At 37.0% G+C, this 27839-nt stretch overlaps 1 long non-coding RNA gene across 9 annotated transcripts in view; it reads left to right on the top strand.

Annotated features, from left to right (window-relative positions):
* Window positions 1–27839, top strand: part of LOC105485347 (uncharacterized) — a 67306-nt gene that overhangs the window by 14561 nt on the left and 24906 nt on the right. For 2 of the 9 annotated variants that reach the window (XR_011614603.1, XR_003018855.2), the window contains 4 exons: window positions 6347–6503; window positions 6824–6903; window positions 16183–16262; window positions 17495–17893. This is a non-coding gene — a long non-coding RNA (uncharacterized lncRNA). The other 7 variants (XR_003018856.2, XR_011614606.1, XR_011614609.1 and 4 more) reach the window with 7 other exon arrangements.

Below are 27839 nucleotides of genomic sequence, written 5' to 3'. Positions count from 1 at the left end.
TTTTTTTTTTTTTTAGAGAGAGTTCTTTAACTCTATTGCAATCTGTCTCCAATGATGTCTTCTATTTTTTCCCAGTGTTAAGACTTCACCACAATCACCTAGGATTGTGATTTCCTTGCTTTCTACGTGCTCCAGTTACTGTGACTAACCAAATATTTCTTTTCAATTTTAGTGAAATTCAGCCTAATCCTCCAGGTTTCCTCTGTTCGGATTAGTCCCCAGTGACAGCTGTTCCTTTACTGTTGGCACCATCTTTCTCTCTTTCCTTTCTATTAGTTTACTGTGTTTTGTTGTTGTCGTTTTCGTTTTTTGTCTTCCTTACTCCTAGGTCAAAGGTTTAATGAAATGTTATATCTGTATGCATATGTGTGTGTGTGTGTTTTCATCACAGACTGTAACACATTTGTTGCTTTTTATTATTTATTCAACTATTCCAGAATGAATGTTTTCATCCAGACTCTAAAAGTAGTAATGACACAATTTTCTGGAAAACATTTTTCTCTGGCAGAATGAGAAGATGGTATGCACAACTTTTCTTGAAATATCTTTCTAAATGTACATGGGTAACTGTAGTTCCCTATTTGCAGAAAATTACTTTTTCCTCAAATTGTAATCTCTGTTGACAAATATTTACTAGTTGTTACAAAAAATAAAAACTCAGGTGTAATTAAGTTTGTTCAATTCCCATATCCAAATCTTCAGTTCTTTTCCTCCTCTCCTCTCCTGCTACCCACACTGACTCAGGCCCTGACCTGTTTTGAGACTATCTTAAAATCATCTCAAGGCATTCACCTCCTGCATCCCTTAGGTTTAGAACATTTCCCACCAGCCATCATAGTGTTTCTATAAATGAAATATAAACATATGTATCACCAGCTTTTGTTTCCAGATTAATATGATCTTATTTCTATTATATCTTGTTTTCATTTGTTGGTGTATTAGACGGTTCTCATGCTGCTAATTAAGACATACCTGAGATTGGGTAATTTCTAAAGACAAAGAGGTGTGATGGACTCACAGTTCCACATGGCTGGAGAGACCCCACAATCATGGCGGAAGGCACAGGAGGAGCAAAGTCACGTTTTACATAGCGGCAGGCAAGAGAGTGTGTGCAGGGGAACTGCTCTTTATAAAACTGTCAGATCATGTGAGACTTATTCACTATTATGAGAACAGCATGGGAAAAACCCACCCCCAGGATTCAGTTAACTCCCATCAGGTCCCTCCCATGACGTGGGGATTATGGGAGCTACAATTCAGGATGAGATTTGGGTGGGGCACAGCCAAACCATATCACTTGGCAAGCCACTTTGGCACTTGTATTAGCTTGCCAAAGCTACCCTAAAAAAAAAAAAAAAAAAAAAATCACAGAACAGGTGGCTTAAACAACAGAAATTTATTTTCTCATATCTCTGTAGGTTGGAAGTCCGAGATCAAGGTGCCAGCATGCTTGGTGTCCTCTGAGACTTCCCTTTGGTTGGCAGATGGCTACCTTTTCACTGTGTCCTTCTGTGTGCATGTTCTTCTGGGGTCTTTTCCTGTTACTGTAAGGACACTGGTCATACTGGATTAGGGCCTGTGACAATGGTCTTATTTTAACTTAACCACTTATTTGAAGTCTCTATATTTAGATATAGTCATACTGTGAGGCACTAGGGTTTGGGGGGTTCAAGATACCGGTTTTGAGGAGACACAATTTAGGCCCTTCTAGTACCATATACTGAGAGTTTTTTTTTTAAAGTTTTATACCTGAAACTCAGTAATTCCATTTTAAGGACTCTTGAAAGGAGTAGTTCAAAATAGACAGAAAAATGAAACCCTTTTTACAGAGTTATGCTTAATGCATCATTATTATCCCTGAGATAAAATTCAACATCACAATATACTCATGTCTCTAGATTCATCCCTGTAATCTACCACTCTGTGTTCAACCACATGAGTCTTCTTCGAGTTCTGGGGATGACCTCACATTTAATCCACAAGGGCTTCAGTTTTGCCCTTTGCTCCTTCTGGCTCAATTCCTGTCACTTTTTATTCAACAAGATCTTATCTTATATTTAAGACCTCTTCTTCAACAAAATACTCCCTAATGGTCTCAATATAAATTAATTTCTTCATTACATCACTCCATAGTACCCTTCACTTTTATATCATTGAACTCACGACAATTAGTAATTACAAAAATAGTTGTACCATTATTTGTGTCAAGTGTGTTTCCTCCACTAGATTAGTAGATCCAGAGGGAAAAGGCTGCATCTTCTTTCTTCAACTCTACATCATAGCACCGAGCATATGTGAGGTACTAAACAGATATCTGCAGAGTGCATAAAAGCATGGCACCCACCCCACCCCACTCAGGCCCCATTTATACTTGCTGCATCAATAAATAATCTCCAAGTTTTAGGTCAAATACTTCTGCATGATGTATTTTATTTTTTAACGAGGTAAATTAGATTTGTCCTCCTCAATTCCTTGATAACTTGCACACAGATCCTCCTTACACATCAGTTGTTTGGAAAAGAAAAACTTTCTAAAGAGATAGGAGAACCATGACTAGGCAAACCAGAACTTTAAGTTTTACATTTATTCTTACACTTTGTAAGAATGAATACCAATTTCTTAGATATAAGACATAATTTTCTTGCCCTTGATTTTAATACCTCTCTTGAGAAGAAGTAATAAAAATACAGTCTCACTGGGTCATTCTTCCTGAATTTGTGCCTGATCCTCTAGAAAAGAAGCAGTAATAAAAGACAAATTGAAAGTAAAGGTAATACTTGATTCAATTTCCATGGTGCAATGAATACTCCAAATATTAATTGCAGCCGGGCTGGTGAATAAGGAAGTAACACTAAGAGTGGGGTCTTTGGGTTGGCAACAGCTTTGCATTTAGGACACACCAAATTGCCTACTAGTGTTCTTGGTAGGGAATGAATGACTTTGGTCACACAGTGTGCACAGGTCACACAGTGGACACTGGCAGCAGTAGTAGCAGCAGGATCTTTGATAGTCATAAGGGCCATGATGGTCATTTCTGACTTGGAGAGTGACTAAAGACATCATTAGCATGAGCTAGTTAGGAGAGGATAATGATGGGCATACGAAGAGTAGGTGGAGAATTTTCCCTTCTGCTCCTCATCCCTGGCCACCCCATCCCATCCCATCCCATTGCATGGCATCTTATTCCATCTTATCTCACCCATCTCATTCTTATACCGTTTCATCTTATCCCATCCATCCCATTCCATCCAATTCCACCCTGTCCCATTCCATCCCCTCCCATCCCGTATCATCCCATCCCATCCCATATCATCCCATCCCATCCCATATCATCCCATCCCATCCCATCCCATCCCATCCCATCCCATCCCATCTGATCCCATCCCATGGCATCTCATTCCATCTTATCTTGCCTATCTCATTCTCATACCACTTCATCTCATCCCATTCCATCCTATTCCATGGGATCTCATTAAATCTTATTTCATCCATCTCATTCTCATAACATTTCATCTCATCCCATCCCATCCCATGGATCTCATTCCATCTCATCTCATCCATCCCATTCTCATACTATTCCATCTTTTCCCATCCCACCTCACCCTGTCTCATCTCATCTTTTTCTAACCCATCCCATCCCACACCCTCTACAGAGCTATATGGGAAGGATTTTTTGAGACTGAAATTTCAGCAAATTTAGTGGATATGAAACAAAAAAATGTCTAGTAGGAGTTTTTGTTATTTTGTTATTTCTACCAACAAGATTATATGGCCTAGTAAACACAACTTGTAAAGGAATATCTCTGTTACAGGTATTACAGATGTAACACAGATGTCAGCAACATCTAGAATTATTGCAAAATTGGGCTTGACATAAGTAATTCTCATTTAGAATGAGAATTCTAGATATTTCTAAAGGTATTTGTATCACTATAACCTACATCCCAAATATTATAGAAATATCTCTATAACCTACATCCCAAATATTATAGCAACTCTGGTTATACTTGTGCAAGAAAATCTCTGAAACATTGAGAAATATGACATATCTCCTGGCCATTTTTGGCTCTGAATTTCTTGAGCTGAACTAATAATATCTGTTAATAACTAATCTACCTTTTATATATAGCATCGGTCTGCGCTAAATGTTTTCTCAATATCTTCTCTCTACAAAGCTCTGTATAAGATAGAGGGAAATTGGAGAGAATGTGATTGCATTGTAAGACCTGTTGACACTCAGAATTAGCTATTCTTGTTCTGGCAAGCCTTGATTATTACCAGAAAATTTTCACTTGTTCTGTTTCTCCCTGGTGTTCTCTCTCTCTCTCTCCCTCTCCTTCTCTCTCTCTCTGTATCCTCTTTCAAACATTCTCCATAAGTGGACAGAGGTCATAATGAGATTTCTTCTCCAATATTTATAGTAAATACCAGGACACCTGAAGGGAAGGAGGAGCTGCTACACTAGAAAATATTTTGTCTTCACTGGCATTGAATAGCAAATGCCCCCTTATTTTCTCCACTATTGACATGATTAGACATTTTGGGGTGAAAGGAAATAATTTTTTAGTCAATTTTTTTAAACTATCCTCATATATCATTGCTTAGCTTTCATTTTGTTTTATCTTTTCTTTGATTTTTTTTTTTTTTACATTTGAGCTAGTAAGGCATTAAAATTAGCTGTCAGCTGCATTAAAATGGTGTTGGTTTTTTTAGATCCTGACAGCGGGGAGGAGAGTGAGGGAGAGAGAGAGTCCCTTCCTTGAGGACATGCAGGCTTGCATGAGCTTTCCATCCAGGAATCCCACCAGGTTCTGTGGTAAAGAGCAAGAGAAGATCCTCTGAGGAATCTGGCATGAAAGGGAGAAATCTACCTTTGAGAAATATGCCCAGAGCATTCTCCCGAAGGACACGTCTGCAGATAAAGCAACTTTATCAGAGCCTTCTCTCTGCTGGAGAAGGGTACTGCCTCTTCCACTCTCCCCAATTCCAGCCCCCTCTAGCCTTCTTATCTCACTTTAAAGGGGAAGGAAGCAGGGCCACTGACCACAGAAAAGATAAAATGTGTCCATCTTATCAAGGAATTGCTCAAGGTGAGAGCAATTACAATAATTATAGTTAGACCCATGTCTAACTATATTTCCCTGGTGGAAGTAATATTTCCCTGATTGAAGTAATTACTGCATTTGAGCCCAGCATCTTAAAGAGATACAAATATACCACTGTATCAGTCAGGGTTCTCTAGAGGGAAGGGACTCATGGGTTAGAGGTAGATGTGAAAGCGAGTTTATTACACAATCACAAGCTGAAGCTCCACAGTAGTCCATCTGCAAGCTGAGGAGCCAGGCAGCTAGTCCAAGTCCCAAAACCTCAAAAGTAGGGAGCCAACAGTGCAACCTTCAGTCTGTGGCCAAAGGCCTGAGAGCCCCTGGTAAATCACTGCTGTAGGTCCAAGAGGCCAAAAGCCGAAGAACTTGGATTCTGCTGTTCGATGGCAGGAAGCATCCAGCATGGGAGAAAGATGGAGGCCAGAAGACTAAGCCAGTCCAGTCCTTCCACGTTCCTCTGCCTGCTTTTATCCTAACCGCACAGGCAGCTGATTAGATGGCACCCACCCAGATTGAGGATGGGTCTGCCTCTCCCAGTCCGATGACTCAAATGTTAATCTCTTTTGGCAACCCCTTCACAGACACACCCAAGAACAATACTTTGCATCCTTCAATCTAATCAAGTTGACACTCAGTATTAACCACCACAACCACAAAACATAGAATATCTTCATTTGCCCTCCAAAATGATGGAATTTTAAAAGAGGTTCTCATTTTTTTCCCCAAAAACTCAGTGTGTATGGCCTTCTGAGAAACAGAGTAGGTGTAGAGAGAGAGAGTGGGAGAGAGAGAGAGAGAGAGAGAGAGAAAGAGAGAGTGAGGGTGAGAACTGAGAGAGTTTTGTTTCTCATCTATGTCCCAAAATTCATGGAGATATTTGCAGTGAATGTTTTCTGTAGAGAAGAATATGTAAACGTCTGGGAAAGTCAAGGCATTCTAATATTAGGCCTAGTGGGTGGTTTTCATGTTACATAGTGTGAGCATTTTACATTTGTTTATGTTGATGATGACTTGCCTAGCTAAAAACATCAATGTTGAAATACAAAGTCTTATTCTATGAGACTCTGCAGGGGAAAGGAAAGGGAGCATTAACTCAATAATGAAAAGAACAGCTTCCTTTTTTTGGACCTTGCCATGTACTGGTCCGTTATGTTCAGTATTGTGCATGCTCCATGCAAGGTTGTATAGAAATGTCAACAGGAATGTATGAGGCATGTATAATTTTTATCTCCAATTCACAGATAAGAAAAGTGACATGACTTATGCTGATTGTACAGGGATATCCAGTTACTAGGAAAAACCCGGATGTTCTGACTCTGTCACACGCACTAAATTTTATCAAATGACGCAAAATAACATGACGCAGAAGAGAGGCTAGACGGGTCGATGGATTGAATGGTGAGTGGTGGAAATGATATACATATAAATTTGGATTTGCTTGCTGAATAGGATTTGTGCAAATATTTAAGTAGAGATATTTTTAGGTTTAGGATGTTTGTCCCTAGTTTCCTAAAATTTGTATTCACTGATTGTATAAATTAGAAGTTGTCTCATGATCACTGAAAGGAATGTACAGATGCATTTTAATTACATGAAACCACTAATATTGGGATTTAATGGACTAGTGGACTGGTGATAAAATAATCAGGACATTTGGATTTTTTCATCATAATTTAACTGAATATAATAGCAAAAAATGGTCCTTCCTGCATTTCCAGGGAATTAAGCTATGGTGGTTTACAACTGATATGAAGGTTTTAGAAAACACAAATCGAATAACATCCATCCTGGAAAAAAGGTGAGCACTTACCTATGCATGTGTCTGTGTGTGGAGATATTCTTAGTTTCAGTTTATAGTGAGAAGAAGACATAACTTTTCCTGTCTTAGCAGGAAAGTTAATCTACCTCTAAATATCTAATATCAATATGTTTAAACACAACAGCTCACACTAAAACATATTTTAAATGTGTATTGTTTTGAGTGATTAGAATTAATAGGACTGTTGTAGTTTTAAGAAAAACTGGCTAGATCTTAAGATTTATGCATTTTTAAAAAAGAGATACTTTGCCCTTTGTACTAAAAATTATATTTGCAAAACCCACACAAATATTTTCCATTTGGGAAAAATTTTTTAAATATTTCATTAATATAAAATGTCAGTTCTGTGTCTAAAACAATCAACAAAAATAAAATTCACTGTTGCCTTTGAAAAGATCACAGGTTCGTGAAAGAAAATTTATTTAAATTAAACAGAAATCTTCTTCCCTCCTCCATCCTTCCATCCTTCACTCCCTTCAGCAAAGCAAAAAGTAAAACATGCCCCGGCCCCACAATACCTCTCTACAGCACGATATCACTGGCTTTTATGTTTACCCGGAGTTCCACTTGCTACATGCATATGCTTTTTCTCCTTTGTAGGAGTAAATCTCTGCCTTTTTCAACAAAATCAATCATTTTGGTTTTAGCTTCTTTTATTTCCAGCCTTCCACCCCTCAACCCCAACTGTGCCAGTCGGCACAGTAAGAACCTGAATAAAACTGGCAAAACAGAATTATCTTTGATGGGGAGTGAAGGAAGAGAGGCTATGAAACTCAGATGTTAATGTTTTTCCTGTCACACTAGATTTCATTTTTCAAGTCTTTGTAACATGGCCTTCTTAAATTGCCAAGTTGGTATCTGTCTGCCTCCTGTGCCAAAATACTGAGCCCTGAGAAGTCAGGGCCTTACCTCATGCAAAAACACCGTGTTGGATTCCTCCGTGGCAGGATTTAGGAAAGATGCCTTCCTTTGAAAGATCAACTTAACTCAGACTTTTCCTGAAATCTTCTTTATTTGGTTGTGATCCAGGTATGCAAGTAGAAAATGCCCCTTGTGGTCTCCGAGAAAGTGAGGATGTGTGTGCATATTTGTGAAATATCCAAATGTGTGTATCAGGCTTTAAGGAATCCGTGACATTTGCTGCTTTTTATCACTCAAGTGCTTAGAGATGGCTACAAAAAAGCCAGCAGGAAGCAAAACCCACATGTCATGTTTTGTCCCTCTAACAACTTGTATCCTTCTGTGTGCTGCTAACAGGACTGCATTTTCACACACTCACTTTCTTGAGTTATATGGCTTTAAGCACAGGTAAATGTTTCAAATTGAGTGGTAAGTGAATAATTACTGTAATACGGTGGGAATCGATATCCATTTGCTTGAATTTTCTCTATGACTCACAACAGTCTATGACATCTGTTCAATGATGTATATTAAATTACTCTTCAGATGCAACTGAATTAAATTACCAATTTTTGTTTTATAACACAACTTGCCGGCTAGAGTTTGTTCCTTCAAAAGTCATCTTTTTTTTTGTTTTCATTAACTTTGACATTTATATAAATATGAAGAAAGATGGTGCATAGTTTTCTTAAATTAAAGCAGATTGGGTCTAAAACGGACAGTTCTCCTGTTAACTGCTGTTTTATTCTATCTGTGCAATCCCTTAGCTATTGTGGCTATCACAGAGAGGCTTTAAGCACAGGCATATGGATCTACTTACGAGGCTTCACACTAAATTTGTTCAGTGCTTGATCTTCCATCTCTCTAATGGCACTTTTTTTTTGTTACCAACACATTCATGGCCTACAGTTGACTGCTTTTATTGCTTTTAATTAAAGTCTGAAATAGAAAGTGTCTATTAATCAGCGTGTGAAGCCAATCATGAGGAAGGATTTTATAAACTCTTTACAAGATGGATAACAGTTACATCAATTGTCCCACCTTTGTCATCTTGGCAGAAAGACAATCATTTAAGTCATTAAGGGAACACCTGTAATCTGGAAATTTGGAAGGCAGCAACTATTTTGACAGGTCAGCTACATTTTTTTTTTTTTTTTAGGAGCAAGAGATGTATTTAAAAATTCACCATATTATGGTCGTTGTATTCACTTTTGCAGCACAGTCGAGGAGAAAATGGTGGGTGACTATTGTGTGAGTTCCTCTTAAATCAGAGTATAGTCAACTAATCATTGAAAATGAATTGCAGGCTTTGAATATTCTGTCCTCCCTTCGCTCTCTCTCTCTCTCTCTCTTTCTCTCTCTCTCTCTCTTATATACACACACACATTTTAGTTTTTAATTTTTATGGGTACGTACAAGGTGTATATATTTATGGGGTATGTGAGATGTTTTAATATAACCATACATTGTGGGTCTGTTATATATGGCCTTTATCTTGGCATATGTCCCCTCTCTACCCAGTTCTTTTTAAAGGTTTTTAATCATGAAATCATGTTGAATTCTATCAAATGCATTTTCATCATAAATTGAAATGATCATATGGTTTTTGTCTTTTATTTTGTTGATATGATTTACCACATTAATTGATTTGCATATGTTGAGCCATCCTTGCAACCTAGGGATAAATCTCACTTGGTCATGATTAAGGCTTTTACTAATGTATTGTTGAATTTCATTTGTTGAGGATTTTTGCATTGATTTTCATCAGAGATAGTGTCCTGTAGTTTTCTTTTTTAGAATTGTCTTTGGTTTTGGTACTCGGGTAATATTGGCTTCATAGGAATGATTTTGGAAGTACTCCCTCCTTGTCTATAAAATAATATTTGCTTTATATATCTAGTGTTTCATGCATGCATATTTAAAATAGTTGGATTCTCTTCCTGAATTAACCTCTTTATGATTATATAATGACCTTCTTTGTCAAAGTTTTTGTTGTCTTGAATTCTATTTTGTCTAAATATAGTTACTCCTGCTCTTTTTTGGTTTCCATTGACAAGAAATATCTTTTTCTATCCCCTTATTTTCAGCCTATGTGTCTTTATAGGTGAGGTGATTTTCATGTAGATAACATATTACTGGATGTTATTTTCTTTTAATACAATCAGCCACACTATGTCTTTTGATTGAGAGGTTAGTCCATTTACGTTCAATGTTGTTACTGATAAGGAAGAACTTACTTCTTCCATTTTGTTATTTATATTTTTGTTGTTTTGTAGTCTTCTTTTCTTTCTTTCTTTCCTTCCTGTCTTCCTTTTAGGAAAATCACCTGATTTTCTCTGGTGATATAATTTAGTTTCTTGCTTTTTATTTTTTGTGTATCTGTTGTATGGTTTTTGGTTTGAGGTTACCATGAGTCTTACAAATACTATCTTACAACCCAGTATTTTAAGCTGATAACAACTTAACACTGTTTACAGTAACAAACAGAGAAACAAAAGGAACCTAAAATAACTCTACATCTTAACTTCATCCCCCCTGCTTTTTAACGTTTTGTTTTTACCTATATCTTATTGTACTGCCTGTCTTGAAAAGTTGTTGCAGTGATTGTTTTTACTGGCTCATTATTTAATCTTTCTTACACACCACAGTTAGAATGTTATAATATTCTATTCTTCTGTGTACTTACTTACTATTACCAGTGAGTTTTGTATCGTAATAATGAGTATTTCTTATTACTCATTAACATCATTTTCTTTCTGATTGAAGTAATCCCTTTAAGAGTTCTTGTAGGCAGGTCTAGTGTTGATAAAATTCCTCAGTCTTCTTTAGAGAGAGAGAGAGATACACACACACACACACACACAGACACACACACACACACACACATATATATATATATATAGTCTGGGAACGTCTTTATTTCTCCTTTATGTTTGAAGGATAATTTAACTGGATATACTATTCTAAGGTAAAAGATTTTTTCCTTCAGTACTTAAAATATGTCATGCCACTATCTCCTCTCCTGTAAGCTTTCTACTGAAAAGTCCACTGCCTGACATGATGGAGCTCCAATGTGTTAGTTGTTTCTATTATCTTGTTGTTTTAGAATCTTTTCTTCACTCTTGATCTTTGAGGGTTTGATTGTTAAATGCCTTGGGGCAGTCTTATTTGGGTTAAATCTTCTTGGTGTTCTATTACCTTCTTGTACTTGGATATTGTTATCTTTCTCTAGGTTTGGGGAGTTCTCTGTTATAATTTCTTTGAGTATAATTTCTAACTATCTCTTTCTCTATCTCCTCTTTAAGGTTAATAACTCTTAGATTTGCCCTTTTGAAGCTACTTTTTAGATTCTATAGGCACACTTCATTGTTTTTTACTCTTTTTTCTTTTCTGACTGTGTATTTTCAAAAAGCCTTTGAGCTCACTAATTCTTTCTTCTGCTTGACCAATTCTGCTGCTAAAAGACTCTGATTCATTCTTCAGTATGTCAGTTGCATTTTTAGCTCCAGAATTTCTGCTTGATAATTTGTAGTTATTTCAATTTCCGTGTTAAACTTATCTCATAGAATTCAGAATTCCTTCCCTGTGTTATCTTGAATTTCTTTGAATTTTCTCAATGCAGCTATTTTGAATTCTCTGTCTGAAAGGTCACATATTTCGTTTCTCCAGGATTGGTTCATGGTGCCTTATTAAGTTATTTTGGTACAGTCATATTTTCCTGGATGGTCTTAATATTTGTAGATGTTCATCTGTGTCTGGACATTTACTGGTCTTGCATTCTGGGTTTGTTTCTATCTATCCTATGTGGAAAGGTTTTCCAAATATTTCAAAGGATGTGGGTCTTGTGATATGAGCTGTATCTGATTTAGGGGGCACTCTAAGCCCAGTAAAGTAATGCTGTGATCCTTGAAGACTTGTAGAGATACTGCCTTGATGGTTTTAGACAAGATCTCGAAGAATTATCGGGATTACCAGTCAGAGACTTTTTTTTTCTACCCTTAGTTTCTCTCAAACAAGCAGTATCTCTGGGTCTGTTCTGAGCTACCTGGAGCTGGAGGTGGAGTGACACAAGCCCTTCTATGGCTAGGACCACAGGGATTGTGCTGGGTCAGACCTGAAGCAAGCATAGCACTGTGTCTCGCCCAAGGCCTGCTTTAGCCACTGCCTGGCTACCACCTGTGTTCACTCAAGGTCCTGGGGCTCTACAATCATCAGGTGACAAAGCCAACCAGGCCTGTGTCCTTCTCTTTGGAGCCACAAGTTCCCCAGGCCTTGAGTGGATCTAAAGGTGCTCTCTGGGAGTCAAGGACTAGAGTCAAAACCTTGAAGTCTACCTGGTGCTCTATTGTACTGCAGCTGAGCTCACACTCAAACCACAAGATCCAATTCTCCCCAGGCTTCCCTCCCCTTTCCAAAAGCAGAGGAGTCTCACTGCATTGCCATCAATACCCCAGGTCACAAGGAGTACTGCCAGCCTATAATGTTTCATTAAGGCCCAAGGGCTCTTCAGTCATCTTGTGGTGAATACCGCCTAGACTTTGACTCATCCTTCAGGGTAGTGAGCTCCCCTCTGGCCCAGAGCAGATCCAGAAATGCCACCCAAAAGCCAAGTCCTAGAATTGGGGACCCCAACATTCTGCTTGGTGCCCCACCGCCACACCATGGCCAAGCTGGTTACTAAGGTGGAAGACAATGTCCCCTTTACTTTCTCCTCCACTTTTCTCAAGCAGATGGGGTCTTGTCCCATAGCTACTACAGCTTGTTATGTGTTAAGTCTCTATTGAAGCACGCAAGTCTTAGAGTCTTACTCTAGGACCAGGACGTCCTGCTTCTGGTTATTCAGGGCCCAGGGGCTCTTCAGTTAGCAGGTATTGTATCCTGCCAGGGCTGGGTCTTTCCCTTCAAGGCAGTGAGTTCCCTTCTGGCTCAAAGTGTGTCTAGACATTTTTTCTGGGATCTAAGGCCAGAAAAGAGAGCCTTACAATTCTGACCAGTGCCCTATCCTGCTGTGACTGAGCTGGTATCCAAGATGCAAGACAAAGTCCTCCCCATTATTCGCTCTCCTCTCCTCAAGCAGAAAGAATGAGTCTCTTTCAGAGCTGTGAAGTATGCAGTCTGGGATTGAAGGAGGGGTGATGCAAGCACTCCCTTAGCCCATCTCTGTAGGTTGCATGATCCCCCACTGCACTGGCTCTGGGCCCACTTAGAGCATTAGGTCTTGCATAGGAGTTGTAATCTTCATGGCCTGGACTGCCTTTCAAGTTTATTTAAGACCCCAGAGTGCTTTAGCCCACAATTGTTAGACTTCTGGAAACTGAAGTCCCAATCACTGAGATCAACTATTTCCCTTTAGCTAGGGCTGGTTTAAAGGCTTCCTCCATGGGTAGGCATCTGCTGCGTTTGGGTTGAGTTGCTTTCTGCTATAACAGGGTGGCACTGATTTTAATGTCTCAGAACTCCTGGACCCTCCCTTTCCCCAGCACACAGAATCATTCTCTGCACCATGCTGCTGCCAAGGGATGGGGAAGGTGGTGCCAATGATTCACAACTGTTTTTCTTGACCTCTTCAGTGCCTCTGATCAGTGCCTCACTGATTCCAAGTTAAAACCCAGTACTATGAGTGCTCACCTGACTTTTTTATTCTTATGAAGATGCTTTTTTGAGTATAGGTAGTTGTTAGATTGGTGTCCTTCCAGGTGAGGGGGAAAGATCAGTGAAGCCTTCTATTCCACCATCTTCCTCTGCTCCTCCTCTTAGTGTATTTTAAATGCCTTGATTTTTCACATTTCTCAATTGAGACTTATAGAATATAAACTTCTGATAGTAAAACACTCAGTGATCTATTTCCTTAAGTTTCCAAGAGAGAGAGAAATGAAGCATTGTCTCTTGTCTCTCCTTTTATGTGCCAGAAAGTCTTTTCAAATTCAAACTAAATTTGATTCAGAGAAGAGATATCACAGCTTACTATGGTGATGATAAGTGTGTCCAACCCCACCCATATGCAGAGTTGTGTGGGTTGAAATAAAATTATTAAATTACAACTTAGTGAGATTGATCTGAGACCCTTAAGAGGTTCTGCAGAGTTCAACTTACTTTCAGTTGTACAGGTAAAATGGTGGGATTTGGGTGGATGATGAGTTGGTTTTCCAAATACTTTATCTCCAATAAGAGCATAAGGAAATGCATCTCATAGAAAGAAGTGTATATTATTATTTAATGAGAAAGTCACCATTATTTAGAAACGCAGAAAGGAAGAATCCCTGGTCATAGTCTAGGGGCTGGAATTGGCAAGGAGAGGGATGTTTCTTGGTCAAAGGAACATAGGAGTCCAGAATTTTTTAACTATCAAAATTTGAAACAATTACCACCTGTAAAACCTTGTGTCTGTGTCTTTTATCCCTGTTTCTTGATTTCTCCATCTTATACATGAAAGTGTTGAAATAAATTATTCCAAATTCCTTTCTGCCTTTAAAATATACCGACAATTCTGATCATTGTTCTTACTACCTCTTTCTTACTCTTTATTTTCTTCTTTCCCTTGCTATAGGATTCCTAGAAGTCAAGAGTTGGAGAAAATGGGTATCCCAAGATAAAGTGGGAAAACCATGTATGAGAAACAATGTCTATGAGCACTCTTTGGTTTTACAATGAGAGGCCAGGTAGCAGCTGTAGGGTTACTGTTCACTACTTTACACACCCTCTGCTATCATCGCAGTATCTGTCCTCGTTCTTGCCAAGCTACATCCTATCTCCCCATAGTTAGCATGTACTTCCCTGTCCACTGTCAGATACGGCCACATAACCTGTTTTGGTCAGTAGAATGTGACAGATGTCAGATCTATGCTAACACTTTAATGTGGCTTGTTGGTTTAGACCATCTGAGTTAATGCCCAAGATAGAGGCTGCTCCTCCAATTTTGGTCAAGGAAAAAGAAGGTACATGGAACAGAACCACATCCTGAAGCAGAGCCATGGTCCATGCACAGCGTACACATAGGGTAATCTTATGTGGAACCCCTATGTGAAATCTTAATTGAAATTCAATAAAATTGCAATGACCTACCATAAGCCTGTCTCTCTTCTGGGTATTTCCCGTGCATAGAAAAAGATGAGAACACCCAAGAGCCATTCTTCCAGGAGGAAAGGAAAATACATAAAAATAGGATGTAAGTGGTGCTGACTCAGCTACTTGCTACCTGGGGTTTCTCTCTGTGCACAGTCATGGCGGGCAGGACAGACGGGATGAAGGAAAGCTATGGGACACCTATCTGTTTTATACTCACTGAATATTCATGAACATATTCAACCCACATGCTTACTGGAAACGTTTCCAAGCATGTATCTTCAGTGTACACATAAGCCATTTCCAGCAATGCAGGCCCATTCTGCCTTCCCTTGTTGTCAGTTTTTATTCCTATACAAACCTCTCCCAAAACTCTCCTGTTACTCTCACAAGGAGTATTTACCACTTACTTAGACAACCAGTAACATCATCAACCAGTTACTTCTTCTTTGACATTATTGATCTCATCTGTGACGCTTCTGTACTTAAATATCATTATAATGATGACAAGGTCCTGTTATCCACAAGGAGTGGGACATATGCATTTTAGTTTCAACTGTGTGCTCTACTGTGTTTGGGCAAATCTAGCTGTGTATTTGGCTCACCTGCAGGCCTGCTGTTGGACAAATGCAGATATTTTTTAGTCTCTAGTGTTCTTTACCTGGTTCCTCCCATCCTGGTGACTGGTAAAAGTTTTCCTGAATCTCATTTCACATATTCCAATTTTATTCAAACAGGGAAATTGGTGAGAAGTGTAATTCTGCTCTATTTTTATTTTCCAAGCCAATAGATCATCCTTTTAAATCAATATTAGCCCCAAGCTCTAAACCACAACATATCTTTCAACATATCTCCTCTTTTATAGAGGAAAGTCCACTGTTTAGGAATGAAATTGTTTTCTGGCTCTTACCTTAGGGAAGAGGAAGAGAAAAAAGGAATTACATTTGACTTTATCCAATAAGGTAGGTCATCACCTAGCAAGGCCCTAAGAAAATGAAGCACAATGTAGTCTAGGGGCAAAGATATGGAACAGTGTCAGGGTGTCAGGAGAACAATAAGTTTATGGTGGGGCAAAGAATGATAACTGATGATTATCAATGTCTCCTAGTAATGAGGTCAGAATGAACCTACAATGAACAGGCATAGACATTAGATTTTTCACAGAACAATTTTTTATTTAATTGAAGCCCATTGCAGAGAATTATTCACTTTCTACTGTGTCAGGATATAGAGACAGTTATAGAGATATGGGGATATAGATGTAATAGTGCTTTTTTTTTTCTTCTTTTGCTGCAGGAAAGTAAAAATTTTTCATAAAAAATCTGTAGACTAGTGTTTGAGAAATTCTTGGGCAGAATACTCTGGGAGATAAAAAGGTAAGGATCCAAATGTAAATCACTAGACAAAGATCTAAATAAAACTTCCGGTTTGTTAATGAAGGAACTCAACACATTCAGCAGAAATTATTTCTAAATTGGGTCCTGACTATATACATCCCTCCTGAATGAAGCACTCAACTCAGTCATTTCTAAGGCCTTTAGGTAGGTCTGTTGAATGAGTAAACTAAGCACAATCTAGTCAAACCAGAATAGCCATAAAAATATTCCACTTTTACTAGATAAATGCAGACCATGTCCCTCAAATCAAAGCTGCACCCTTTCAAACAATGGCAGAAAAGAGTTTGTTCTTAAATTAACAAAAGATATTTGATAATTGTAGGGTCATTGATTTGTCAGTAAGTCCACAATTCTTGATAGCAGTCCTTCTAACCAAATAATTCAGATGTATGTGTCTACTATGTATGATGTTAGCCTTTGTTATTTGACAGCACGTTCCTTTTCTAAATATCTTTTGTTTTCTTTGATAGATCTTAGAATTTTTCCAGGGGAAATTGGTGCCTTAGTAAATAAATAGGTAAAACAAGAAATATAACTATTAGAATCCACGTAATGAATGAGTCCAATGTACCATTATATATGGGAATCCCAAACATGGCTATGTTAGTTATCCATCCATTCATTAAACAGTCAACAAAATGTACTGTGAACCTGCCATGTACATAGTCACTGTCTTAGATGTTGGGTATATTACAGTGAACAACATATATACAAAACTCCTGCCTTTATGTTACTTGTGTAAGCTATCATGACCTCAAAGGATCAATATTTAGGGTATTCCTACTTTGTTTAGCAGTCCTAAGAGAGCACACGTATATATACTACATCAATATTTTTGCCTTTATTAAAGAATCACAATGTGTCAAACCCAGTGCTAACTGCTGGAGATAGAAGGAGGAACATGTTATGCTCTGATTCTTAATGGGGCTCATAATCAATTAGGCTTAATAAAATAATCACACTCCAATGCAATGAGCACAATAATGAATTCCAGAGACAGCATAAGCAGAGACGAAAGGAAGAGTATGTTAAAGGCAAGGGCCTGTGGAAGTAAGGGCATCTCAGAAACTGACTTTCTTAAATTTTAAGAATTGTTCTTTTTAAAAAATGTTTTAAACATGTAAGATATCTTCATAGTAAAGCCAAGGTAAATAAAGTCAATTCGCAGAAATATAAATTTCATTTCTGTCCTGTCACCCACCCACACGTAGAACTTGTGAAAGTTGTCAGAATCAAAATGGGGCCTCTTGTGTTAAAGACTGTGCCAAGTGGAGTCAAGGATGGCCATGAACAGAGGTTTCTTATGCACAAATACCTGATAGCAACAACTATCACAAAAGACTCTGCAAAAACCACAAGCTTGTGAAAGAAAGGCCCACTACAACCTTACTACACACAAAAAAAACTGTGAGGACATCTGCACAGCAACTTCCTGTCTAACCTCGGACCGGCACCACCCTTGATATGGATCCTTATAGCTAACAATAATTATCACAAAACAATCTTATAATCTTCTTTATTTTTGCTTTAAAAATCTTTGTCTTCCTTTACCTACCTGAGTATGCATGTAGTTTACTATGGTATGGATATTGCCATTACAATGCCCATTTGTGAATAAATATCTTTTTCTTTTACAGAGTCTCTCTCTGTTTTTAATGTGACAAACTTAACTCTTAAGCTAAATCTTAAGGAAGTCTTTTACAGCTTCCTCAAACAGTCATTGGTTCTGTTAACTATTCAGACTTCCAGGTCCGATGCAGACATGCTGAGGTGTGTTGGATTCTACTATACTTAAGAATGAGACACTTGTTGAAAATGGAAATTTTGGGACCTTATACTCAAACACCCCTTGTCCATAGATTTTGGTGAGTTGGTTTAGACAGAGAAGTAATGGAGCAGTGATAGGACAGGGTGGCTTAAAAGAGAGGTATTCCCTGGGCCCACTACAGAGGTTAGGACAGACTTGGGAAGGCCTTACAGGGCATTTAAGCAGGGGAATGAGGTAGATTTGTATTTAAGCATTTTAGAAAGACAAATCTGGACTCTTTATGGAGCACACATGAAATGATTCTTTAAGTTTGAAAGAAAGGGGACCAGAAAAGGAGCAGGCTCTGTGGTCCAGGGAAAAGAGGTGAAGGTCTGAGCCAGGGCAAAGATAAAGCAGTTTTTCCCAGCTCAGCATCTCCTCCTCCTATCAGACACAAAAGTTTTCTTCAACCTAAAATTGCCATTGACAAATCCAGCAATCACTTACTATTTTGATATTCAGGCTACTCTTGCAAATCATCTCTTCATGTGTTGTTTAAAAGCTTAATTTGTTATTTTAAATGGCAGGTTCAATAGCTAGAGAATGAATTATTCAATCAGTAAATGTAAAATGAACTTTTTCTTGGAAATAAGCACATAGCATATAGTTTCCTTTCACCTGATATTTCTTCTACCTGGTATATAAATATGCTGTGATTGTAATTAGGTGTCTAGGGCATGGATTTAGTAATTATTATATACAAATGTATATTCTAATAATTTCATTTTTTTAAATATAGTATTTGTATATTTCAAGCTCTTTGGGCATCAGCACACATCCAATTCTAATTTATATAGGCCAATTGATATATTATTTTTCACATCTATAAAATAAAGATAACATATGCATATGTAAGTTTAGCAAAATACATAAATATGAGCAAGTATTGACCAAGACAGCCTTCATGTTCCCATCACGTTAACTAATCTTTAGACAGGTTAACATGACTATTGGACTTTGACCTTCTTTATCTTAGAGCATTTACTTAATAAATAAACTTGCAGTCGTAAATTTTTTCTTTGCTCCTTTGGGATGTAGATCTTCTACAACTGAAGGATGTCTTTTGCAAGGACCTGAGAGCCATCCTGTGAAATGTAATCATCAAAAAAGACAAGGATCTCTATCACCCAGTATCTAGGGGTGGAGAGGAGCCTAACTTCAAGAAGAGACAATTAGCAAACACGGATGGCTAATTGCATTGACCAATTTTCTCCCTAATATCTTCCAGCATTTTTCCCAGCAGTTCACCCTCGTGCTTAAAAACCCTACCATCTTTTGTTTCCATGAGGTTGAGTTCAATCTTTCTCCTATTACACTAGTCTTGAATACATTTCCCTTGCCTCTGTAGCTGGTTCAGAGCAATTTTTCTTCTATAGTTCATCCGTGAACATGTAACAAGATACCCTTATTGTATACGTGTACTCTAGCTATACATACACACACATCTTATGTGAAAACACTTTTTTATTTCATCTGTTTTACAAAGGAAAAGTAGTAGTGTTTAATAATATTGTTTATGTCATTCTAAATCACAATTCATCTATCATTTATTCAACAAACATTTATAAGGAATAAAGTCAGGGGGAGCTCACTATACTATGCATAAATCAAAGGTAGTAATAAGGAACTTTGTTCTGTTTAAGAAAGCCACATCCTTCACCCCACTATACCATCTGAGTTGGGAAAAGCAGAACTTTTGTATTATTGTCTTTTTGCTGGTCTTGCTCTGAATGGAGAGGTAAAAGAGAAAACCAATTCCTTTAAACATTTTGTCTTCCCTTTACATACAGACATCTGGAACTATTTCTTAATTACCTGTCATTTTATTTCTATGACTTGAGGTCTGCAAATATCATCTTTAACAGTAAACCAACAACAAAAACTCCATAAGGAGTTTTGATTTGCTTTTTTAGTAGTTGCCTTTACGGAACTGTTTTCCCTGAAAAAAAGTATTGAGGATATATGTTTTTCTTCTAAGCAATTGAGGGCCTGTTCAAAACCAAGTACAAAATTGTGCACAGGCGCTGACATCCTCACCTTGAAGATGTTGACCCTAATGTAATCCAACCCCTGATAAAAGAGAGAATTTTTATTTTGCTTTCTAATTCTTCTTGATTTAAAAACAAGTCCAAGGTAGGTAGTTAAGCTGTAATCGCTTCTAATGACTGTGACATTTAAGAACAATGACCCTCTAAAATGAAACTATTTGGTCATTCATAATTAGTTAACCTTTTGGAAGCTTAAAGCCTCAATTACTTCAAGGAGAGACCGAACTTCAGAATACAAACACGTCTGTGCCTTCAGTGATAAATGGAACAGGATAATCTACCCAGTGACTTTCTGAAAGATGAGTATTTACTCAGGTGTGGAATGAATATCATATCAATAAACAATGAAAATGAGAATTGTTCATTCACAATATTGAGTCTCAGTTAATTACTTAATTTTATGAAAGAATTTTAAAAATGAAAATCTCAAGGGAATTCACTTAAATGTGTAAATAGATTGGTCTATCAAAAATGTCTCACAGATATTTACTTAAGGAAATAATTTTGTTTTCTGTATATGTTCTTCAGTGAAAGAGGAATTTCTACTTCCAGATAAATGTCTAGTGAATTTGACTTGAATGTGCATTAGCATAAACAAATACATTTTTTGCATAACATAGATGGCATTTAATTTGTTTGTATTTCATAGATAGGTGCCTAAATTTTAGTACTATATATAAGAAAATTTATATTTAAGAATTTCTTGAGTGTATTTGTGTATATTATTTTTCTTAGAAACATGACTTTAGAATGTGATAATTTAGAATGTGAAATTCAATCATTGAATATCTTTACCTTTTTTAATTTTTTCATGGGCCATCTATTACTTAAAAAGCATAAGATCATATTATTCTTAATATTCAGAGCAGATAGGCTTAAGAAAGGCATATGAATGTCTAACATTATAACGAATATCAAAAACTTTCTGTACTGGTCACTGGTACAGTCTGTGTCTTCAACTGATGCCAAAGATTATTTGGTTTAATTTAATTTTTACATTTTATGCTATTAGTATATATTGTCTCCACACTATGTGGAGTACTGTGCTTGACACAATACAGAAAAAAAAGTCCTTAAGCTGCTCAAGATATGTGTTTTTACTCTTAGCTACTGCCTGCCAAGTGATTATGGCTATCACTGATTTCATGAGAAAAAAAATTGATCATACTAAACAAATCATGGCATTTCCTCCTTTTTCCCAACATGGGATTGATATTTACAATATTTATATGTGCATTTTCTTTTCAACTCTCATTATCATAACCCGTTACCTTGCTAGATTTAGAAGACATCTCTGTTTATAGGTCTGCATTAGATCAAGTTTTGCTTCTTTATGCCATCATAATGCTGTTTCTTGGCTGCTTTGTGAAAATCATTCATCAGATAGTGATTGTTTTCTATAAGCAGAGAGGTATGTGTGGGATGAAAAGAGGTACCACCGGGAGTAGTCTCTGTATAATTGCTCAGAATATGCTACCTGAATTCCATTTGTCTTCCCGGGAGTTAGGTGATAAGAGAGATGCTTGCTTATGCATCACTCGCCTAGATCATATTGCAAGAACTAAGAATTATATTTGCAAGTACAATTTCAAAGTGCCTGGCAAGACTCACCGTAGTTTTGGAATGAAAAGGATGTTTCCAGGATGCATGGATAATGTGTGTCATACACATTTTTATACAATTTTGTCAAGTGTTTTGTCATACCTTTGATGTAGAAAATTGCTTCTCCTCTCCTTTGCCTCCTTTCTGTCTGCCTTTGTCAGAGCCTTGCTGGATTCTTTGAGAAGCCCATATAAGTTGCAGCTGGCAGAAATAGCAAACTTCCTTGTGGGCCTTTGAGAGAAAAGTACTGCAAATAAAGGACGTAAAATAGTTCCCAGAATGCTGCCTAGATGCAATTGACATTAGCATTTCAATGCCACAATATTTTCACAATTTTATTGAAATCATATTAACCTTTTGCAAATTATAATGTAAAAAATAGAACTGTGTAATAGTTATGATATTTTGGATTTTATTTTCTAAACACACTGGCCATGAAAATTAATAATGCCATGTGATGTAAAAAGCAAAAATATCCAGATACATCTAGCGTCATTACCAGACATCCAGCTATAGATACAGTCAATTTCCAGGAGAATTTAAAAATATAAAGTATATGATTTAGAACCCTAGCAATACAGGACAACATAAAAGAAAGCTCTTTTAGGTGCGTTATCAGAGACAAGTGAAACAAGAAGGTGTGGACAAGGAATCCTACTTAAAGAAACATAAGATTTTAGATGTAATCAATAATGTTATCACAAGCCATTTAGCACCACACAATTTAAATGGATCGAGTTATTGTAATTACGTAAATAACAAAAAGAGGGAGGCAAAATAAGTTGATCTTACCAGAAACATGTAAATTATTAGCCCTTTTATGCTTCCAAATGAAGAAAACTCACTGAGTAACTGAAGCTGTGGGAAGAAGCATTAGAGACGTAGTTAATGAGCAGAAATATAAAATAAATAAAATCAAAGGAGTCTGCCACTGTGTATACAGACTTCCTGTGGCTGGTTAAAATAAGAAGTCATATTGAAATATATTCATAATAAGCATGTATTAATAGTTCTACCTTTTTTAAGTGTCTTTTGAAATATGCTGTATTTAAAAATCTAAAATATGTGATATATTTTAGTTATGTTCATATTACCAGGAATTGAGTCACGGGAAGTTTACATGACTTGCCTTAATCTTGCTTACACATCTGTCACCTCAATCATCTCGTAAGAATTAGGGTTTGTATTTGTAGATATACAATCTCTGTATTAAGAAATATAAGAAACAGAAGAGAAATATCCAGGTAAACACTTTGGAAAAGGGAATAAAGGGTTTCCTGTTTGTATAGTTAGAGACAATGATTTCCACTGCAATTTTGAAATTTAAAAAATGGACTTTTAAAATGTTTTTTAAAATACTAGATTCTGACTGGTGTTAATAGTACTGTTTCCTTACCCAAGTCTCTACATAAATTGAGTACGACGTGCAAACCACAAATATCACTGACAGTAATTTATTTGAATTTCAACAGCAACTGAAAAGAGGAAGGAGATCATAGGCACATTTTGCAAGATTCACCTATTTTCTCCTTTCGCTCCCCTTCTCTCCTTTGCTCCTCCTTCTCCCACTTTTTTCCCCCAAGTGTGGGTGCTGCTGCTTAATTGCCAAGTGATATTGGCAGATTAACCTCTATGAGCCCCAGTTTTCTCTGAAAAACAGATGAAAATACTATCTATTAACAGTGTCATTTGGGGGATTCAATAAGTTAAAACACATGTGAGAGCTATTGTTCATTTGGGTCCGGCCGCCCAGGGTCCTCAGCTGGTTTGCTTGATTATCCCGTCTCTGTGCTTCTGGTGCATGAAGAATCCTTTACACGTGCTCCCTTCTGAGGTTTGCTCTTGGGGTGGTTGAATCCTCCTCATAAGGAAAGGTCTAGAAGTTCCCTCCGAGTCATACAAAACCATATCCTTTGTATCAAGGCGAAAACAGTTCTGAGGAGCTCCTGATGGGGTCAGGCTAAAAGCAGAACTGTGACCAGGTGTGGTGGCTCACTCCTGTAATCCCAGCACGTTGGAAGGCCGAGGCGGGCAGATCACGAGGCCAGGAGTCCTTTCTTTTTTTTTTTTTTTTTTTAATTTATTTATTATTATTATACTCTAAGTTGTAGGGTACATGTGCATAACGTGCAGGTTTGTTACATATGTATACTTGTGCCATGTTGGTGTGCTGCACCCATCAACTCGTCATTTACATCAGGTATAACTCCCAATGCAATCCCTCCCCCCGCCCCCCTCCCCATGATAGGCCCCGGTGTGTGATGTTCCCCTTTCTGAGTCCAAGTGATCTCATTGTTCAGTTCCCACCTATGAGTGAGAACATGCGGTGTTTGGTTTTCTGTTCTTGTGATAGTTTGCTAAGAATGATGGTTTCCAGCTGCATCCATGTCCCTACAAAGGACACAAACTCATCCTTTTTGATGGCTGCATAGTATTCCATGGTGTATATGTGCCACATTTTCTTAATCCAATCTGTCACTGATGGACATTTGGGTTGATTCCAAGTCTTTGCTATTGTGAATAGTGCTGCAGTAAACATACGTGTGCATGTGTCTTTATAGCAGCATAATTTATAATCCTTTGGGTATATACCCAGTAATGGGATGACTGGGTCATATGGTACATCTAGTTCTAGATCCTTGAGGAATCGCCATACCATTCAGGACATAGGCATGGGCAAAGACTTCATGTCTAAAACACCAAAAGCAACAGCAGCAAAAGCCAAAATTGACAAATGGGATCTCATTAAACTAAAGAGCTTCTGCACAGCAAAAGAAACTACCATCAGAGTGAACAGGCAACCTACAGAATGGGAGAAAATTTTTGCAATCTACTCATCTGACAAAGGGCTAATATCCAGAACCTACAAAGAACTCAAACAAATTTACAAGAAAAAAACAACCCCATCAAAAAGTGGGCAAAGGATATGAACAGACATTTCTCAAAAGTAGATATTCATACAGCCAACAGACACATGAAAAAATGCTCATCATCACTGGGCCATCAGAGAAATGCAAATCAAAACCACAATGAGATACCATCTCACACCAGTTAGAATGGCGATCATTAAAAAGTCAGGAAACAACAGGTGCTGGAGAGGATGTGGAGAAATAGGAACACTTTTACACTGTTGGTGGGATTGTAAACTAGTTCAACCATTAAGGAGTCCTTTCTTTAGCTTGCTTTTCTCACCCATTCGTGAGTCTTTCCTGAGGGCCTTCGTTTTACAAGGTGCATCGTAAAAGCCCTGCTCCTTAGCATCTGATCCAAGACACCGTGTACAATAGCGGAAACATTCCCCAGGACATTGTAAGTGCCTAATAAATGTTTATTATTGTTATCATTATGATTACAGGTTGAGTATCATTTATCCAACATGCTTGAAAACAGAAGTGATTTGGATTTTGGACTTTTTCTGATTTTTATAATATTTGAATAACCATAATAGGATATCTTTGGGATGGGACTCAAGTTTAAACACAGAATACATTTCTGTTTCATGTACACTGTACACACATACACTCAATGTAATTATTTTATACAATGTTTTAATAATTGTGTGCATGAAATAAAGTTTTTGACTGCATTTTTAAATGCAATTAGTCACATAAGGTGTGGAAACTTCAAGTTGTGATGTCATGTAAGTGGTCAAAAATTTCTGATCGTGAAGCATTTCAGATTTCTGATTTTTGGATTAGGGAAGCTCAACCTGCAATTCCTTCATCAAATGAAACCACTGGATGAACGCTACTATTTAATAAGCCCTGTGCATGGTGTGAGTCTCCTCTCTAGGCGTCAGTGACAAAGGCCACGGCATTGATGGGAAGCTCATAGGGGCTACACTGCAGGCAGGAGTTGGAGATTAAATGAGGAATATCAGAAATTAGCAGCCTAAGGAAATACATTGGCCCATGCTTTCTAGGAAGATTGTTGTTAACTGATTTTTTTCTTATTTTTATAAAAACATCTGGTTAGGCATGAGATTATCTTTGATAAGCCAGTTTAATATTCATAATACATGAACTTCTCCTGATTTTCATATTGTATTTGCCTATCAAAATCTTGGTATTTGTACTTTGCTGACGCCTTATTTAACTGGCATTTTCAAATCAGCTTCTTAGCACAAATTGTGGTCTTGCTAAATGCCTTATCCAATTAACCAGTTGGCAGGATTAGTTTTTTGCACTAATGGTTTTTTTTTTTTTTAGTTTGTTTATGGCTTTGTCAACATGTCCTGTTTTCCAAAATGTATCAAGATAAACTGTATGAGAGGTTAACCTTCCCAGTTCAATGCTTGTCACCAGCTGTCTTCCCAAAGAAATACTCAGGACAAGGACATACGAATCACATAGTTTCTAGAAAGTATATCTGTTTGCTTTATCAAAATTTCAGAGACATAAATGGAGTCTATTCAATCTCAAGGCACTGTGATTCCTTTCAGTAGAGATGTTCGCATAATATGTATAGTAATCCCTCAGGCAGAGGGCAGGATAAAAATGGTTACTGAGCTCAGCTCTGGAAAAGTGCATAAGAATTTATCTAAAGGTCAATGAATATTATAAAAAACATTCATAACTAAATGTGGTTATGATAATGCAATTAAAAAATTATAACTGAAACTCTGATTTGAAAAAAAACAAATAATCCATAACATCTGATTTTGATCTTGACTACATCATCTACTGGAAAACATGAAGGTATTTGAGACTATTGGCTGCAACTGTACTTTCTTCAACAAGGGTTGATCCCCTCCTGCCATCCGCATCCTTCCTTGGAAGCTCTCAGTCCTACTGGACTCATGTTTTTCCTTATTGCTCTATCACTGCTTAATAATTCTTTATATTAAAATGCCCTGTTCTATGTGATTCCTGTCTCCAGACTGGACACAGGCTTATCCAGTCTTGTCCTATCTTTTTACTTTAACCTACTTTTGTCTTGGTATTTAAAGAACTTCATTACTTGTATGTGGCATATCGTTAAGTCTTGCTTTTTTCTATAATTGACAAATCATGGGATGCTTAGATCAGGTCTATTCAATTTGACTAGTGATTTGGTTAGGTTTTAATCTGCTGTATCAATATATATTTATTATCAGTCCTATTTTTTCTTTGATTCTTTTTTTCTTATTCAGTTTTTAAAAAAATTATTTATTTTTTTAACTATAACTCTTTATTATTTTAATGGTTGTTTTAGGTTTTAGGGTGTATTCATTTAAGTCATCACAATCTATTTTAAATGATAGTTTCATGCATAGTACTAGAAGCTTAAAATAGTATTACCTCCTTTCCACAGATTTGTGCTATTTTTCTGATAAAACTTATTTCTGTTATGTATGTTTTGCTATATGGTGATTAACATTTGCTCAGTCAATTATCTTTCAAATATTTAAATATTTAAAAATTATCTCTTTGTACACTTAAGTACCATTGTCATTATTCTACATTCTTTTTTCTAGGTCCAGATTTCCAACTGGTATCATTGTCTGTCTTTCTGAAGAACTTGTTTTGACTTTTTTTTTTATAGTGCAGAGGTGCTAATGAAAAATTCTCTGAGAATCTATATGTCTGGAAAATCTTTATTTGCCTTCAGCTATTGAAAAGTTTTTCATTGAGTATAGAATTCTCGAGTGTTGAGTTCAGTGAGTGTAGAATTTAAAGAGATTTTTGAACTGTATTATTTACTTTCTGGCAAAATCTAAAAAACAAAAAACAAAAAACCTGTTGTCAATTTATTTTATTCCTTTTTTTTTCTCTGGCTCCTTTTAAGATTTTCTCTTCATCTTTGGTGTTAAGCAATTCAGTTATGATTAACCTTGGTGTAGTGGTCCTTGTGTTTATAGAGGGTTCGCTGTGCTTAGATTTGTGGGCTTTGATAATTTTCATCAAAATTGTAAAATTAAGCCATTGTTTGTTCAAATACGTTTTCTCACCTCTCTTCCTTTTTAGGGAATCCAAATATATGTCTATTAGGCCTCTAAAAGTTGGTCCCATAACTCACTGATGCTATGTTCATATGTAATTTCTTCTTTCTGTTATTCATTTTACATATTATTGTTTACAATACTTAGTATTGTTGTGTCTTTAAATTCACTAGCCATTT

Source organism: Macaca nemestrina, chromosome 16 (assembly GCF_043159975.1).
Source record: "Macaca nemestrina isolate mMacNem1 chromosome 16, mMacNem.hap1, whole genome shotgun sequence".
In the NCBI taxonomy this organism is placed as follows: domain Eukaryota; kingdom Metazoa; phylum Chordata; class Mammalia; order Primates; family Cercopithecidae; genus Macaca; species Macaca nemestrina.
This window is presented reverse-complemented; position numbering and strand designations above follow the sequence as displayed.